The following is an 11,910-nucleotide window of genomic DNA, read 5'->3' as shown; positions in this document are numbered from 1 at the left end:
AACACTTTTGAAAAAGCAATGAAATCTATGAGTGCAATTTATGATTGGCTAGAAAAAGGCTATGTTGGTATATTGCCAATGCGATCAATAGGCCATATACAGTGAACCAATAGTATAAGGTTAAACAAACATAAAAATAGAATTTTTAACTATTCAAAGGCTAATCAGAACTCAGAAATTTTATTACGTCTTCTTGGTAATAACAAAGAAAATAAAGAAAAGGAGAAAAAATTTCATAGATACATTGTACGTCCTTACCAATTCATTGAAAGTAATGAAACAATTTTGGTAAAGGAGAAAGGAGCTGTGCAGTCGACTCCACTTTTGAAAACCCCAGAAGGTGTCATAGAAGCCAAACAGTTAACCTTAGTTCTTGCACACAAAGAATATTCAACAATCACCCTTGAGGAGCCGGATCGGGGTATGCATCCGCACATGATTAAGAAAATGCGAGATTTAATTTTGAAGCATGTTTCCGGGAAAACAGTGCTTGTAATATCCCACAACCCTTCAATCATTGATAACTGGGCAATGTCAAGAACCCTTATTTGTTCAAAACACAATTTTGGTGGTGAAATCAGCCATTCTATTTGCAAAGTACCCATAGATCATTACATTAACAAGTATAGTAGAATTGATGAAATAAGGGGTCTTCTTTTCTCATCGCGAATTCTTTTTGTCGAGGGCATTACTGACAAAATAATTATTGATGCCATATTTTGCTTATTGATAAACGGCGACTGTAATGTTAGAATAGAAAAACAGATCACGACAAAACAAAAGCGTTTCCTTCTGTCGATTGATGTTCATGAAGTGTCAGGTAAAGATGAGGGTTACAAAAAAGAGAACTTTTGCGAAAAGCTTGGAAAAGAGATTTTTCTTTTGTTTGATTCAGACCAGACAAGGAAAAGTAAGAAAGGGAATGTCTATATTTGGAAAACTGGGGCAATTGAACAACGATTTATTGATGTCATCAATAACGGAGATCAGGATTCAGTTCTTGCTTGCAGTAACATTTTTCGCATAGATTTAGAAAAGCAAAGTTCTCATTACAGGAAAATTGATGAATACGTAGTTCGTCTAACAAAAATAAAAACTATTGAGGAAAAATTGACAACAAAACAATCTAAAAGTAAACTTAAACAGTTAAAAAAACGAATTCGAAGGCAAAAATCGAAATTGAAAAAAGACTAAAGGAAAAAAGACTTTTTCAGAAGGCTGAACCCGAGAAAATCATAGCTATTGCACGCGCAATGATAAATTATTCAGACGATGTAGGGGATTTCATCGAATTTTTAACGGAAAAATATCGAATGAAAATAAAAGGAGGTATGATGATTGAAAATAATCCTCGGCGGAGAAAAAAAAACATCCCACAAAATATGGAAAGATCTGGCAGAGGAGCCCTTTATGTCTGAAGCATATCATACCGGTCGAATTAAAAATTTAGAAGAATTTAATTGAGAATGAATGTTTTGTTTTAATACGTTTATATAAAAAAAGTTTGCTATGTTAGTCGCCGTACACAGTAGCCCCTTTCATTGCCTTGATATCTGTTTTGATCCAATTCAATTTGCTTTATTGTGGTTATGGTACCCCACTTGTCCCTTCCTAATTGTATCGGTTTACTAATTCTTCGTGGTGACTATTGAATTTATCCAGTGTCAATTTAAGTCAGAGTTTTGGGATTTTGAAGATATTGTTTATTACCATGATATCAACATAGCTAACACAACTGAACTCCTGAATAACAGTAATATAGCATAGATGATAACATATTACATGTGTTTAGATGCAAAAAAAATATATATTATATTATAACCATAAGATAGTTTCTTTTCAAAATCATGACCTTCTTTTCCAATATTGCAAAGCCACGTTTGCTGTATTTGAGCGTCTGATTTTGCCATTTGTTTAGGGACTTTCTGTTTTGAATTTTCTTCAAAGTTTAGTACTTTTGTGATTATTTTTTTTTCGAAATATAGAACAAAAAAAATCCTGGTTCAATCATTAGAAAAGGGGCGAAACATAACAGAGGGGCAGTCAAACTCATCGATTATTAATGAAAGCGAAGAATTGAGAGAAAAATATCCCTTTTAGCAACAAGTTTGGTTCTGTTTTGTCAAAATAAGCAAAGAATCTTTGCTTATAAATTCTTTACGTACAAGTGAATTATTCATGTGAACTTCAATTAAACTTCTTAGATAGAGATGGGTAATGCATGAACAAGGCGTGTTTAGCTAGTAAAAGGAAAACAATGTCAACATTGAAAGGGAAACAAGAGTTACCCATATGATTGACTGATTTGATTTTCAAAAACTTATTCTAATACAGGTAGAGCGATTATTATCATATCGTTTTTATCTATGGTATGAAATCCAACAGACCAAGTAAAATATAATTGTACGAGTTCGCTATCTATTTACATCTATGTTTATTTTAACAACAAGTTATATAACCGTCAGTAGTCTGTGGAAGGTCACGTCGATGGTTAATTAGATGGCGTCTAGACTAGAATTATATAAGACTTAAATTTTAATTTATTTTGATAAAATTCTGCGCAGAATTCCATAAAAAGAAATGAAAATTGAAGTCTTGTATCGCTGTTGTGAAATTTCAGGATAAAGGAATAAAATATGTCAGGATTTTACGAGAACTGCGTTAATGATTTTATTCATAATATATGTTTTGCAAAAAAGAAATATGATCCGAAGAACAACTATTAAACCCATTTGCCCTGTGAGCAATATTGTAAAATAAATAAATAAATAAATAATCTTTATTTCAAGAGGATGATCCCATTAGTTAAAACTAATCTTCCTGAGAGTCCTCAAAATAATAATAACATATTTATAAGTACATAGAGTATTATAAAGTTATATTATACACAATATACATTTGTATTTAAATAATAATGAAAAAGCATATTAATTTGCACAATTGATGAAAAATGTGTAACATTTTGTTTTAAAAGATACAAGTGTATTACTCATTTTTATTTCATTTTGTAAACTGTTCCATTTTTAAGAACCTGAATATGTAAATGTTTTCTTTAAACAATTCGTTTTTGGTTTTGGAAGATTTAATAGTTTTTCATCAGCTGAACGTAAGTTATAATTTTAATTATCAGTAAAATAAAAAATTTCTTGTAAATAGTTAGGCACCATACCATTTAATGATTTAAATACAAGTATTGCCTTTTGGTATTGAATGCGTTTTTCCACATTTAATCAGTGTAAACTATTAAACAATAAACTGGATGATGTCATTATGTCAGCTTTTACTATAACCCTAGCAGATTTCTTTAATAACTTATTAAGTTTATTTATTCCATTTTCACAACAACTTCCCCATATATTGCAACAATAATCAAATAATGGCAGAATATAAGCATTAAAATAGATAATACGTATATGCATAGGTAAATATTTTCTTATCTTTTGTAATAAATTGATTCTATTTGATATACTACATGACATTTTTTCTGTTTACTGATTCCAATTTAGGTTTTTTCAATATATAAACCAAGAGGGTTTTCACTATCTACATTTTCTATTTGTTCCAGTTTCCAGTTGAACAAAGCTTTTGTTTTGATCCAATAATCATTGATTTACACTTTTTGGCATTTAATTTCATACAATTTGCAAACACCAGTTTTCAACAACATGAATATCATTTTGAAGGTTAGAAGTTAACTGAAGTACATCATTACCTTTACAATGTAATGTAGAATCATCTGCATATAAATCTATTAATGAATGTTCTATATTAAGTGGTAAATCATTGATAGATAAAATAAATAACAGAGGGCCCAGGATAGAACCTTGTGGCACACCAGTTTTTATGCATTTAGTATTTGACATGACGTTATTGACCTTAACTTGTTGGCTTCGTTCAAACAAGTATGACTTAAACCAGTCTACTAGTGTACAATTTGAAACATTATAATATTCAAGTTTTTCAATAAAATCATATGATTAACCAGATCAGAAGATTTCTTTAAATCTAAAAATATAACTCCGTTTATCTCTCCATTATCTATATTTGCTAACCATTCATCTACTAATTTAGTAAGTGCAGTAGTACACGAATGTTAAGGTCTGAAACCTGACTGTGTAGTATTAAGAAGGTCATTACTATTTAAAAATATATGCAAACTATTAGCTATATATATGTCGTTCTATAATTTTAGAGAGACAAGGCAAAACGGCCTTGAGAAAACCCTCACAGTAAGCTATGAAAAACATGACAAATGTAAAATAATTCAAACAAGAAAACCAAACGGCCTGATTTTAGTACAAAAAAGTAAAATAACTAAAACACCAAATTCCGAGGAAAATTAAAAACAGAAAGTTTGCAATCAAAAACAGTGGCAAAATATAAAAGTTCAAACAGATCAAACGAATGGAAAACAACTCCCATACGGTATTCTTGACTTGCTACAGGTATTTTCTTATGTAGAAAGAAAGTAGTTGATTAAACCTGGTTGTATATATAATAGCCAGCAAAAATTCTTACTTGTATGACAGTCGCATTATTCTATTATTATATTATATTGACATAGATGTGTACACAAAGCAAAAAGACATAATAGTAAAAAAAATGTAAAAAAATATTGATACAGCAGTCAACATTGTATTATAATTTTAATCATTATAAAAACAAACAAAAAATATGTAACAAAGAATCACTTAAAGGCACATAGACAAAGCACATTGGCAAATATGAAAGACAAGATTTTTTTGTGTTTTAAATAACACAAGGACGGGATGTATAAGTACAGAGCCACGTCAAATGGATATCACCAAAACTATTAAATGAAAAACGAATGCGATATTCAGCAACAAGTTTTTTTTTCTTTCAGTATAGATAATATAAAAATATAAAAGCTATGCATTTCCATAACGTTGCGGTTGATTTTTTTTTTTAAATCTTTACAAATCATAGGGAATGTATATCCCAGAGGAACCAGTAATGACGCACCTAACGTTGTATTTGTCTCTGCATTTAATCAACCATTTAAAAGAAGTAGAAAAACGGAATGGAATAAAAGATTGATTACTTGTTAATATATTTCAATCATTAAACAGTAGATAGTTGAAACATTAAAAGCAATAAAAATCATGTTTGCTAACATTACAAACGGAATGTCAAAAAATGATGGGTACCAGTAATGACGCACTGTAAACAAACCAGTAAAAAACACTTGCTCGTACCTAATAATCGAAAAATTGCTTCAATCTGGATTCTTTATAGTTAACACTGTTCAACAAATTCTATTTTATTTACAAATTTTGAAATTTTCATACACTTTAATGATCATAGGGAAAGTAGAACAAAATTTTTAATTATTTTTTTTTTCTTTCAATTTTATTATAAAATTATACAAAATTTATGAAACTGATATATATATTCTATATATTTGAAAATAAAAAGTAAATGCATTCATAAAACACTAATGACAACAATACATTTATCAATGTTTACCTCATACATTAAATGAAAAAAAATCGATAAACCATAGAAAATCATATAAGCGACGATCATTTGTTCTACTGTGATTCCCGCTTAAATGTAAAACCATATCACATGACAGTCATGTGATTTCAAAAACACAAAATGGGGAAGCATGCGGTTACATATTTTTATTGGCCAAAGAGGATGTAGGACTGGTAATCATCCAGGGAAGGGTAGAATGTTTTTGACCTTAATAAAATGGCGGAAATTGCATTATCTTTAATATTTCAAGCAATAATAACATTTCTGGGCAGAGCTTTAGGCATCTTTGTTGTAGTCAGATGACCTTCACCAACATGTTATGGAACGGTAAATCTTGATGACGTCACGGCTTTTGTTTAGAAATATAAAACCGAAAACTAAATCGGTGCGTCATTTCTGGTCCGCGTCAAAACAGGTACCAAGACGATATGCTCTGAATACTTGTCCGGGTGCAGATTTGTAATCGGTATTTTTTTGCGTATATATGAAAAAAATAAAAGTTTTGAATTTTCATTTATTATGCGCTTGAGCATCACTGAAAAGACATTAGTTGTTATGCACATCTGATGTTGTAATATTTGTGTTGTTGATAATATTTCACCCTGTTATTGCAAATTTTGTCATTTATAAAAAATATAAGCTAAGCTTTTTTGACAAAGACATAAAATTAATGTCCTTGTTGTTGTCTAGGAAGAGTTTACATTAATAAAGAATAATGCTGCAGCGATATTCTTTTTTATTCGGGGTATAATATAAAATTGGGATAGTAAAACATTTAATTTGATTTTATCTCTGTTTTGATATCAACATTTTAATATTATCAGAAGTAGATGATGGGTATATAAAAATGAGAAGTTACACGTAATTACTTAAATATATAATAGAAAAAACATGTAGTTCCAGATGCATTTACTAGTTAATACAAGTAACTCCTAAATACAAGTAATTACTAAGTCTTAAATGAAATTTTACACCTATTTACTAACTGTTATATGTCCAGAATACTTTAAATTGTCTGAAACAGATAGATTAAAATTAATTCTATCTTCATTTGATATTATGCAGCTTACTGTTCCGTTCATTAAAAAGTCATTTGCACTGAGGGGAGTGGACACAACGCCTGCATAAATATTACTGTTTTACCACTTTATATATGATGTTTAATATGTTCATTTTTCCATTGTGTATATTGTATTGTATTGTTTGTATATGCCTTCAATCCCAAGGGGTATAAATGTGCATTTCATGAATAAAAATAAAATATAAAAATGTGGTAAACAGTTAAATCACAAAAATACTGGACTCCTCGGAAAATTCAAAACAGAAAGTCCCTAATAAGTCAGGATTCTACTTCGTCAAAATTATCTCCCCACGCCAGTTCATTTTCACAATCGTAGAAATGGAAGCCATTGTAGGAATGACGCGCTGTCAATTTTTCTCTTGAAATCCGATAAATTTATTCACATAGCATCATTGCGATCCATATATGCCAGTTGTATTTTACAATACAAATGTATCAACTAGCTAATGAGCATTAGTTAATGATCTTGTCTGCATTGATTCAACTTAAAACTATTGTCTGCTCGGTTGTCAGGTGGAATTTTCGAAAATTCGTAAACATTTAAAAAAAAAAATTCTAATGAAATATTTCGTGGAAGGGCAGACTAAAAAAAATCAGTGGTTGAAGATCATAAACCCTAGTTATCACACACAAAAATTATATTTTTTCGAAGATATGCATTTTCATCATTCAACTTAAAAGACTGTCGTCAAGTACTTTAATTAAAAAAACTAACTATTTGAACACATACCCTGTTTTTGTGATTCATTAGATAGGTATTTCACTTGACCCATATATTTCATCTTTTCGTACTGTGATTATTTTATTTTATAAAGTCAACTTGTAGCTTTGATATATACAAATGATAGAATTTGAAGCGAGATGATATATCAAATACTCCTGCTCTGTACGTTTTAAAGACAAAATATACACCTCAAACACACCCTAACATAAAAAGGTGCACTCGATTTTCTCTTTTCGATACAATTGTTACCCATTTTTTTGAATTTTTTCTTGAGTCACATACTGGAAGGGCAGACACGAAAATTACTGTCCTAGTAGATTGATATGTTTGTCCGTGGTAATCTTTTTAAAAAATTCGGAAGCTACACATTTTCTACATCCAACTTGATAGATACCCATGTCGTCGACTTGATATCTAATTGTTCTGCATTACTATGTTATAGATAAATTGAAAAGTTATGCAAATAATGTTTTTAAAATAAAACACTTCGAAATTGAGAAGAAAATTGACATTTTATTTGTTTCTATTAACTTTTAAATTTTTGGTTGCTTTGGTAAACATTACAGTAAGCATTTATCGCCTTCTCTAACAAAGAGCTTCGATTCTATTGTTCTATTTCAACTGGGTTTCCGCCTGTAATCAAATGGCAAACACATCAAACGAAAAGACAACAACTTTCATATTCCTGACTTGGTACAGGCATTTTCTTATGTACAAAAAGGTGGATTGCACCTGGTTTTATATCGTTAAATCTCTCACTTAATTGTATCAAGTTGCACGACAGTCGAATCAAATTCCATTATATTGACAACGATGCGTGAATAAACCAATCAGATATAATAGGTAAAAATAACAAAATAGGGGTACAGCAGTCAACACCGTGTCGCAATCTTAATCACAACAAAAACAAACAAATATTTAACAAAGAAGCACAAAAAGCATATATGACATTTGACAACCTCGTTCATTGCTTACTCATTTTTGTATACAATTGATGCATGCTAAATCAACCCCTAAAGGATCGAGAGATTTTAAGCACTGGGACCGAATCGTAATATTGTCAGCCGATCAAAAGTTAGGGTAATATTGAATAAAAGGCAATGTTGAGAGGTCCAACAGTGGTTGATTTCCATGACATGCTTGAGAGTTGGATGAGAGACAACGAAACTACAAAATTGGCAACTGTAATTTAAGTTGTGCAGTTTCAGAAAAAAATTGCAGTAATCTACTAGACACCAAAGGTCGACCTAGCTAATTTTCCAATACCAACAAAAATGCTAGCTATTCTGGAGTAAGAAGATGATCTGAATTTAGAGATGACAAATATACATCGTGGGGTCAATTTCTCAAAGCAGAATTTACAGAGGTAGCGAGGATTTGATTTGTCCAGTTTTCACATCAGTTAACTGATATTCATTCAGCATGATAGATAGCACCAGATAGTCTGAAATATCTGATAGACAACAAACCTTGAAAACAAATTAAAGTCAACAGATGTCTGCTTTAGAAGACTCATTACTTGACAAATTTAACTTCTGAATGACGATACTTCAGGTTATTCAATATATTGAACTTGAAATTGAAAAAAAGTACTTCATTTCGGGGCCTTTTATAGCTGACTGTGCGGTATGGGCTTTGTTCATTGTTGAAGGCCGTACGGTAAACTATAGTTGTTATTAATGTGGCGTTCATTATCACTGAACTAGTATACAGTCATGGGACAAAAGTGAGTTTTCACTCAAAAAATGTCCTATCATTTTAACTTAAATCGATATTTTTAAAGAAAATATTACCAAGTAACTGTATGAGCGATTTTTATAAAATAGATACGAAAAGATGTGAAAATGTCTGAAGTTTTATTTTTTGTTTAGTCATAATTTTCTGGAGTTTCGTTTTCATCATCTGATGAGTTAAACATAAATGCAAATTTTTACGATTTTTATTTGGTTAGAATAATAGCAGACTTTTCAAGAAATATTTGGTGTGGTCACGTTTCTCCAACATTTGGTAATTAGACTAAAACAGCACTAGGCATTATGGGGTCCTCTTAAGGACTGGATCTTGATATCTACCTGTAATTCACCTGTTCTTGACCAAAATATTGTTAAAAAGGGTATATATTTTTTAAAGAAATATATATTTTTAAAGAAATATATATTTTTTAAAAAGTGATAATGAACGCCACATTAATAACAACTATAGTTTACCGTACGGCCTTCAACAATGATAATATAAAATAGTCTCCCAAAATTGTAAAAGTCCATATAGTCTAACACAGTGATGTAATTTTTTATTTTATATGTGCATGGTATGATAGACAATGAGACAACTCTCTACAAGAGACCAAATGAAATAGAAGTTAACAATTATACATAAAAAAAGAAGATGTGGTATGATTGCTAATGAGACAACTATTCACAAGAGACCAAATGACACAGACATTAACAAATATAGATCACCGTACGGCCTTTAACAATGAGCAAAGTCATACCGCATAGTCAGCTTTAAAAGGACCCGAGAAAACAAATGTTTAACAATTGAAACGAGAAATATAACGGCCTATTTTATGTACAATATAATGAACGAAAAACGAATATATTACACAGCAACGACAACCACCGAATTACAGGCTCCAACACTCCCCCTTATCTTGAGACATTGGTGCAACAGAACAATAAAAGAACTGTACAAAAACATACATAAACAAGCAACAAATAATCTAAGACTAAATTATCAATCACTACACATCCAGTATCCGTTACCGTACGGCCGGAAGCAATTTTTTGCTTTTTTTCATAATTTTGTTCTCTATTTTTCATAATAATGTATTTAGATTACAATGTTGCGATCTTGAATAAAAATTAACATTTAATATTTTGAGAGCTATTAAGAATTTATATATCTTGAGTCATTAATCTTATATAAAAGTACAAAACGCAGCTTATTATCACCTATACAGTTTAATTCAAAATTCTTAGTCAACTTGTCCAAAGCTTAAGTAACAAATCGAAAATACTAGTAGTGCACAATATTCACCAAGCCAGTTCCCACAGTTCAACACTATATAGATCATGACGCGACGTGATGTACCCAATTTGTATCAGCTCCGTTTTCGAGGAAAAAGTGAACAGATATACGACTGACTATTTCATCTGCCAAGACAGCATACCACGAAAACTGGCTTCGGCTCTAGTGATATACAGACAGAACGACTAGGTAGATATATGGTTCTTCGCACTAGAAGACAATCGCTTTTGGTGACTTTTTACATAAATAAAACTTGGCTGTTTTGCATTGGTTTAGATTTTAACATCTACATGTAACAGAAATACAAAAATATATCAAGTTATGGAATAAATTACTAAAATGAGGTACAGTCAGTGAACATGTTACTTTCAATAAAAAAAATATCTTTTAAAAAAAATAATTTCGAGATTATTTCTTCATAATTTTTTATGAAATTTTCAGTTTGATTAGAATTTCCCTTGTTTATTTAAGGATTTTTTTTGTTGAATAACCTTTTTATTTTGTAAATCAAATACGGCGGATGAAAATAATTACGTAACCGTTTCTGGTTATACTCGACCAAAAATATATGGTTTGTTAATGTTTTGTTATATATATTTTTTAACAATATCCCCCTTTTTACAATATTTGAGTTAAGACCTGATATAGGTGAATTACTTAATAGTTATCCCACGATGACGCGGTGTGTCAGTGTAAGATCAACCCGATGGCCGGAGGCCAGAGGGTGATCTTACACTGACACACCAAGTCCGAGTGGGATAACTATTTTACATCCTAGCTGTTTTTGATAAGACGAAAAACCATTTACAATTCATAAAATCTAGTTTAGAACGCTACACAACCATTATAATACACTTTATACATTACTATAGGAATAATACCCTTTTTTGACCCCCGAACACGATGAGTAGATATCAAACAATGTCAACTCACCCCACTGGCCAATCGGCCCAATCTATATCGCCACTTTATGAAAAAAATCGCCCCACTCTTGTTTACCGACTCGCCCCACTTTTGAAAAAGTGTAAAATCCAACTGAACAATCACTGACAACTCACTTATTAACGAAAAGGGTTTAAACCCCACTAAATAAAAATCTGCCAACTCGCCCCACTTAGAAAAATATCTTGCTTCCTTTAAGTATGTTAAATTACGGACTGTTTGTATCCAGTCGTCCTGGTGTAGTGGTTGTGTCGTGGTTTGATATGCTAATGGTCTTGAGTTCGAATCCCAGCATATACACTGGATTTTTTCTACGTGAATTTTGATTTTCCGTATAATTGTATATTTAATTATAAGTTTTATAGTGGATTTTACATTCCCCCCAAAATGTTACAGAACAAAGGAAAGCATGCATAAAAAAGAAACTCAAACTGGGGTGATCTGGTAGGGGTGATCCGGCTCAGATCACACCTATAAGAACAAAGGAGCTGGGATGTAAAGGTAATTATCACGATGCCAGTCCTTATGAGGACCCCCTAATCCCTTATGTCGTTTTAGTCTAATTATCAAATGTTGGAGAAACGTTCACTAAACCAAATATTTTTCTTTGTGTTCATCTCGTCAGAAAATTAAAATG

Source organism: Mytilus galloprovincialis, chromosome 9, assembly GCF_965363235.1.
Source record: "Mytilus galloprovincialis chromosome 9, xbMytGall1.hap1.1, whole genome shotgun sequence".
Lineage (NCBI taxonomy): Eukaryota > Metazoa > Mollusca > Bivalvia > Mytilida > Mytilidae > Mytilus > Mytilus galloprovincialis.
Note: the sequence above shows the minus strand (reverse complement) of the source record.